We start from the raw sequence: 8,274 nt of genomic DNA on the forward strand, positions 1-8,274 counted from the left end.
AATATTTTAAATTCTGATCGGGGTCTTCTCCCCCAATTGGCCACAGTGGGGGGGGGGGGGGGGGGGTTGTTCACAAGTCAAGTTGAGCTAAACCTGTTGTTTAACCAAATCAAAATTTATGGGTCGGGTTAGGTCGAGTTATGTCAGGTCAGGTTAATTGCATTTAAATATTTAAAAAATATTTTTTTTTGCCGAAAGCATTAAAATTATATAATGACTAAATTCACTCAAAAGAAATCAAATTATGAAAATATTTGACTAATATAATTAATAATTTCAATGTTAATACGTTGTTTTTATTTTAGATAGAAATAAAATATCATATTAACATGCGAAAACATAAAAAAAAATCAAGATAGAGATAAAAACAATAACTTAAAAAAGAAAAAAAAAGAGTGGTTTAATTTAATAATTTAATAAACTATGTAAGCTAAAAATTACTATTGTATCCTTTATGCAATAATTAATTTATATATATATATATATATATATATATATATATATATATATATATATATATATATATATAATAAATTAAATTATATGATATGGGTTGGATTGGGTTCAAAAAATAAAATATGTTATCTAACTCTATCATGATCGGATTTTAATTGGGCCGGGTTCAATCTAAACACTTTAAATATCCAACTCAATATAATTGGGTCAAGTTGGGTGACAGGTAAACCACACTCGTGAATACCCCTAGATGGGTGGTCATGGCGGAACCTTACTAGTGAGGGGTACTCCATGAGAAACACTTATGATTTGTTGCTTAGTCAGACCTTTATTCGTGATTCAAATCTCTTCCAATTATTGTGGAAGTTAAAGGTGCTCACCAAGGTTGTTGTTTTTGGGTGGAGGTCATTCCTGGATAAAATTCCATTGAAGGCGAACTTGTGGAAGAGGAATATTATCACAGGCAGTGATAATCTGTTTGTTGTTTTTGTGGGAGGAAGCAAGAATCTGCATAACACATTTTGTTTGTGTGTCTTTTTGCTTATAACGTGTGGCAGAAGTTCTACTTATTGCTAGAACTGTATCAACCACTACCTACGGATGCTAAAGCTCACTTAAGTCAACATTGTGGAGGAGTGAATGGATCAAAGATGAGAAGATTATGGGCGGTGAGGTGGTTGACAATAGTTTGGTCTTTATGGTTTCATCGGTTTGACATTGTATTCAACTCTACCCAGTGAGAGGAAGAGGAAGATAATGACTCAACAAGACCACAACGAAAGGCACAGGAGGAAAATTAAACCACCTTGACACTTGAAAGATTATGTTTAGTGGATTTTGCACTAATTTTGTTATAGCTAGTGCAATAGAACTTGTCGAATTATTGCTTTCGTGATTCCATTAATAGCTAGTAGTGCCTGATGCCTTTTTGTTATTGCCCTGTTATTCTATTATTAGTTTTTGTCATTAAGCATTGACACTTTGCTTTATATAGGAGGTGTACTGAAATGAACAGATAGGCAAAAATACATAAACAATTTCCTTTTCCATCTGCTCTAGAGGTTCCTAGCCCTTAAAGCTAGGCTTGTTTTCCTTCCTTTTTCTTCGTTCCTAACATTTGGTGCTCTTGTTGAGTTTTCATGGTTGAATCCACCCGCTCGAAATCGCATATGGACCGAATCAAGGATCCTATTGCCAAGCTTCCTGCCAATCAACTAGCTCTTGCTGCAACTCAAAATAATATGTCCACCAAGTTTGACGAGCTCTTGCAAAAGATGACCCTTTGCTAACTCATTGGCAAGTATACCAAATTGTCTCAAGTAGTGAAGTACTCGGAAGTACGAGTGTCAAATCCATAGGAACTTTGTTCATACTTTGATTGATTCAAACCCAATTTAAAAGCAAGAGATAAGAAATTTAAATATAAAATTTAAAGAAAGTAAGAGATAAGAAGGATGAGAAATTTAAAATAAAAGGTAAAGAGATAAGATAGAAATTCAAAGAGATAAGAAAAAAAACAGAAGATAAAATAGATAAGTAATTTTAAAGTAAAAGATAAGAAATGTAAAAGAGAAAGATGATGATAAAAAGATGAATTCAAAATGTAAGTATGTTGGAGCCTAACATGCCAAAACTACTTGTGATGTAATGTTAATGATTTTCTCTATCTAATGATATCCCTGTTTCTACCCACATCTATTAAGACACTCTATCTTTGGTTTCCCGTATGAAGAGCCTAATTTATCTATTATTTTCTCCCAAATTTTTTTGCAAAGATGAAAATAATAAATCACATTTAGATTAGAGATGCATGAATTGGGTTAAACAAATATCAATATATTTCTAGCAATGATTTCATTTAGATACCCTTTTTCCAGTTCTTCAGAAAATAACCTTTCAATGCATTATCCCCTAAATACTATATGGATGGCCCGACCATAATAAACAATTAAGCACAAAAAAGAGCAATAGAAACAAAATTGCATTAAATAGATAATAATAAAGAGTTACCTTACAAGAGTTGGTCTGCTAGGCTCCCAAAAATAGGGGTTTAGTCTCTTATTGTCATAAGAGGCTTTACATTTTAGGGATTGATGTGGATAGAAGAATGGAAGTGATGGATAAAGGAAGAAAAGAGGATAATGGGCATAGAAAGAAGGTTTTCCCTATTTAAGATACTCAGGCTTACGATGTATTCATTAGAGGGCTTTGAGTCTTGGTGTCTCGGTGTTGGTGTGTAGGGATGGTTTTCTCCTTTGCTTTTTATTCCTTTTATAGACCTAAGGTAGCTTAATTTTTACGCGACTTCGCGCTTAGCGTGGGCTTTTACGCTAAGTTCACCTTTGGGCTTCTTCATGGGGCTTCTTTGCGCTAAGCGTGAATTGGCCGCTAAGCGAGGAGATGCATTGGGTCTGTCTTGTGCGTTAAGCGAGCTGTCTCAATCTTCAACTTTTTTTTCAAGACTTTTTCTTTTAGTTTTTGCATCAATTTTCCTCCAAAGCACTTGAAATCTTCTTCTTTTAACTTCTGCTGATCAAAAACTACAAAGATATTAATTTCTTCATTAATTCATTAAGAGCAACAGTAAAGTGAAGAAATTGTAATCATTTTTAGCCAAAATTGACTATCAAATTAACTCAAATTTCGCAGTTATCACCCTTCTCGAGACCAACCCCCATTCCCCATCTTCTTCTTTTATGCATCCACACTCTGTGTCTCTATCTCTGACTCCACACCGTATGAAGCTGGAGGTGCCGCTCTTTGATGGGTCGGACTCCTCGGGTTGGATCTTCAAGATCACCCAATTCTTTGAATATCACTCCACTTTGAACCATGAACGCCTCACCATCACCTCTTTCTACATGGAGGGACCCATGTTGGCTTGGTTCTAGTGGATGGCCCGCAATGGTCAGCTTACCTCATGGTCTGGTCTCCTTCAAGCACTAGAGGCTCATTTTTCGCCCATCAACGTACAAGGATCCCACCGGAACTCTGTTCAAACTGATGCAACACAACTCCTTCAACGATTACTTATCAAAGTTCATAACCTTGGCTAACTGCATCAATTGCTTGTGTGCACCTTTCTTACTAAGTTGTTTCATCTCCGATTTGGCTTCAGAGATTCGCTAAGAGGTTCAGGCATTATGACCGCTCACATTAATTCAGGTGGCAACTTTGGCTCGACTGCAGGAAGAGAAACTCAATGACTCTCGTCGGATGCTCTGCAACAACTCTCACTTCCTCGTTCCTTTTGACCCATTGCCACCATGAGCTTTGAACTTTAACCCATCACCTCCCCTTTTACCCACACCACTAAAACAACCACCTTATCTGTTAAACACTTGTTGTTGGAGGAATTGGCGGTGTGCCTCGAAAAGGGCATCTGCTTCAGTTGTGATGAGAAGTACCACAGGGATCATAAGTGTGCTTCCTAGTTTTTCTTGTTGATTGCGGAGGAAGATGATGACCAGCGAGCAGACCCTATCCTTATGGATCCGCCACTTGATAAACACTACCCATCACCTTGAGGATAAGGTATTTTTTTATGGGCCATGGAATGATAGGAAGAGGAAGATAATGACTTAACAAGACCACAACGGAAGGCCTGAGAGGAAAATTAAACCACCTCATCATTTGAAAGATTATGTTTAGTGGATTTGGCACCAATTCTGTTATAGCTAGTGCAGTAGTGCTTGTTGAATTATTGCTTTTGTGATTTCGTTAATAGCTTGTAGTGCCTAGTGCCTTTATGTTATTGCTTTGTTATTCTGTTATTAGTTTTTGTCATTTAGCATTGGCACTTTGCTTTATATAGGAGGTTTATTGAAATGAAAAGATAGGCAAAAATATAGAAACAATTTCTTTTTCCCTTTGCTCTGGAGGTTCCTAGCCCTCAAGGTTAGACTTGTTTTCCTTCCTTCTTCTTTGTTCCTAACACCCAGCCTTGTGTAGAATCGACCTTAGATCATATGGTATTACGAGCTTGGTTGTGGTTAAAGGCGAATGAGTTATAAAAGTAATCTTTTCTCTATATCAATGGCAACAATAACTTGTCCTATGTTTAAAAGTTGTTTTTTACTTAGTTGAAACAGGTTGCATCTAGTTAGAGATGATTTTGTATTGTAAACAAATAGATATATATAGTTCATTACATGGGAAGGGAGACTCACATTGTCGGTTGGCATGTTAAGGGCTTGTATGTGTAATTACTTCATGTTTTTTACTTTGTTCTAGACAGGTGAATGCCTCACAACTTGTGATTCATCATTTGATCCTTATTTATCTATATAATATATTCTTTGTCTTCCAAAAAAAAAAAATCATAAGAGATTAAGGAATGAGGAATTATGAACTCCTAGGTTACAATTTGTGTGTGTTTTGGACATCTTTATAATGAAAAGAAAATGAAATAATTTATGCAAATACCAAAAAAATTTAAGCAAAGCCTTGAATAATGTGATCTTGGAAATGCGTTAAGTGGAAATACGCAAATTACAATCATCTACAAATGACTAAAGAATTCGTCCACGATTTAAGTCAAACTTTGGATAAGCATTGTAAAACAACTTCATAGGAAAATACTACTTTCATGTCTACACTGTTACTGGTTTCTTATAAAAAGAAACAAATATAATATAATCTATCTATTATATATTTATCTAATTTATTTTCTAAAACATGATGATACTAAAAATTTGTACCAAATTAATAGAGCTTTTTTTTATTGGCAATCGATCATAAATTCATCTTAAAATTCAAAATGGGCTTTTAGGCCAAAAAAATCCATTAAAAGATTCTATCTGAAAATAATGTTTTCAGTATTTTTTTCATAGACTTTTTAGTACGGTTTGTCTTCTCTTGAATTGATAATAAATAATAAAATAGATGAAAATGCTTTACAAAATTAAAAGTAAATAAATATGGATATAAAATTGAGTAAAAAATGGTTGAATTTCATGCTCTAGGCATATAAAGTTTTCACGAGGCTTAAAAGGCATGTTTTCTCCGTCCAAGTCCCATATATCTAATTATCTAAACATTTTTTAATTTTTTTATATATGTGCTTCAAATATTTAAACAAGAAAATTAAAAAAAGAAACATGACGTCATACATAACATCATCAACGACATCAACTTCATTCATGACCGCATGTATATCTCCCGTGTTTTACTTTCTCTTTCTGTCATTATCCGATTACACGTAGGATTGCATATTTGCATTGACAGACGAGCTTGAATTGACAGTTTTTTTTATATATAAAAAATGGATGTAAAAAACAGATTTTTGGATAAGAAACCATTACACGTAAATAAAAATAGGATTAAGTTATATAAAAAATAAAGAAGATGTGTGTAATATAAAAATGTAAGTTTAAATTAAGTTTTAAATTGAATTTGAAGAGAAATTTTTTATTGCAAATAAAAATTTAAAATTAATCAAATATGTTATTATAATGAATATATTTTCCAATAATTTGTTCAGCATCCAAAAATACTTCTTCAACTAATAGCCAAATCAAACATGTTGCAAAAATACTTCTTCAACTCATAACCAAACCAAACATGTTCTAAGTTACTTATTGTTTGATATTTTTGTATTTTTAACCTATTTTTATAAACTATTTCAACATTTTAAAAAAATTATATTTTATCGTCACTGATTTATTTCAAATCTCTTTTTACACTTTTTTATTATTAGTTTCATTTTCTTATTTTTAATTAAAACATTTTATCACTAAAAAAATTTGATAAAAATTTAAAATTATAAAGAAAAATAATTATTCATTTTCTTAAAAACTTTGATATTAAAAATTTCATTTTAAAAAATAAGTTTACTTAAATATATTATATTTTTCCATGAAATAGAAGAAAATACATCACAAAAAATTCTACTTATTGTGTATATTTGTAACTTCTATTTTTACATATTTTTTATTAAAATTATTTTAAAAATTTTAAAATATTTCCCAAAATATAAAAATATAACTAAACATATTTTTAAGTATATATCCAGGTATAATATTTATAGTTATATTTTTTATATTTTAGAGAATGTGATTCTTGAGAATATAGTGTGATACTTGAAACAAACATTCCCTTAACATTGTTTTAGATACACTATTGTTATTTGATTGTTTCTATTTTTTTACATGCTTTAATATTAATATTAATAACAGAAAAATGTTAATACAATATTACATTTACCATAAAAAGTGATAAAATAAAAATACAAAGTTCTACAAAAAATAATTGATAGAAAAATGAAAAGAAGAAGAAGAAGAATATCATGATGGCGAAGTGTCTGATAGCCGGCCATGAGCGTGGTCCACCGGTGTGATCCTCAACGTCATTTTCTGTGTATGTGACAAATTTTTTTCTAGTAGCGAGAAATTGTGGAAAAAATTAATGTGTTATACAGTTTCCTGTATGAGTATTATTATGGATAATAAACTTTTTATGTATTTAATGCAACTTATATCCAAAAAATTCTATTAAACTAAAATAATTCATGAGTTGATTTATGTATTAGGTGATAATTATTTATCGCTTTAGTTTCACCGTAATAAATTAATTGACTTTTTTTTTTTACCATGAAACATCATATCCCAACGCAGGCTAAGTGGAAGCTGCACTGCTTCAGCCATAATAGATGAGGAATTAAGTAGCTTCCACCCCTGGGGTCTAGCTTGGCACATGTCGCGCAGGAAGCAAGCCACAAGAAGTGCTGTCGTAATCCAATTGAAGTCTCCATAGTTAGGGTAAGGGAAAGGGAAAAAATAATGCTTATAACCTTCATTAATGGGTGTGGAACGGGATACATATTATATATCTATGATTCTCCTCACCAATGTATATGGGTAGTTATATTATAATTTTTACATCGTTTTTTTACTTTTTTCCCCTACTCTAGTATTCACATGGCATTAGCAAAGGCCGAAAAGGGGATTGGAATTTGAGGTTGTTGTTTTATTGAAGCGGTGTGAAAGAGAATTTGTTAGGTAGTATGGAAATATTGTAATTTCAAGTAATCTCTATATGGCATACTATAGCAATAGAGTATAACCAATGTTTTCTCTGAATTTGAAACCTTGCGTAGAAGCTCATATAAAGATTGATCAAGATCATTGACACTGTTTTTCTCGTAATTTTCTCATAATGTGGTTTTCAGAGGTACTATTTTCAACTTGAACAAAATGTGGCATGAGATTCTTCTCCATTATTGGTCTTGGCTGAAAATATATGAGCCAAATTTTAATTATACATTCATGCAATGGGAGGCAAACACGGGCCCTATATCTACATTACCAAAAAATATACATATAACAACATTGGATAAATAACACTTTCTTACGACTTTGCGAAGACATATATTTTTGGTAAACAATCGCTCGGGCTTAGTCGTTGTGACCCCCTTTGTGAGGAGGCACCCCTTCTCCTGTATCTTACAAGTGTTGTTATCTCATGTGGAGGACGTTCAACAACACTTTAGTAAGGAAAGTGTTGTTGTAATGAAAATCTAAGACAACGTTTACAATAACAAATATTGTTAAAGTTAAAAAAAAACACATCTTTTCTAAACAATGTAAAAGGAAAAAAAATCTATCTTTCACTCTTTCATTTGTTTCCCTTATTATTCCTAATTATGTCCCTTGTTAGGAACCCTACGGTCGACCTCGAGGTCTTGTCCTTATACTCTTAGTCACCCCCTTTAATTGTCTCGTCGCTTCACTACCCATGTCGTCCTATGGAAGTGGTGTCATTCTATTCTTCTTCAAAATGTCGAGTCAGGTTGTGTCAATTTGTTCATGTTTAATTTAT

The 8,274-nt window shown here is 32.4% G+C and overlaps 1 long non-coding RNA gene across 1 annotated transcript; it reads left to right on the plus strand.

Moving 5' to 3' along the window:
* The first annotated feature begins 4,293 nt into the window (after positions 1-4,293).
* Positions 4,294-7,535, plus strand: LOC121173188 (uncharacterized). Its single transcript, XR_005887584.1, has 2 exons — positions 4,294-4,353; positions 7,071-7,535. It is a non-coding gene; the product is annotated as an uncharacterized lncRNA (long non-coding RNA).
* The last annotated feature ends 739 nt before the right edge of the window (positions 7,536-8,274 follow it).

Source organism: Glycine max, chromosome 12 (assembly GCF_000004515.6).
Source record: "Glycine max cultivar Williams 82 chromosome 12, Glycine_max_v4.0, whole genome shotgun sequence".
Lineage (NCBI taxonomy): Eukaryota > Viridiplantae > Streptophyta > Magnoliopsida > Fabales > Fabaceae > Glycine > Glycine max.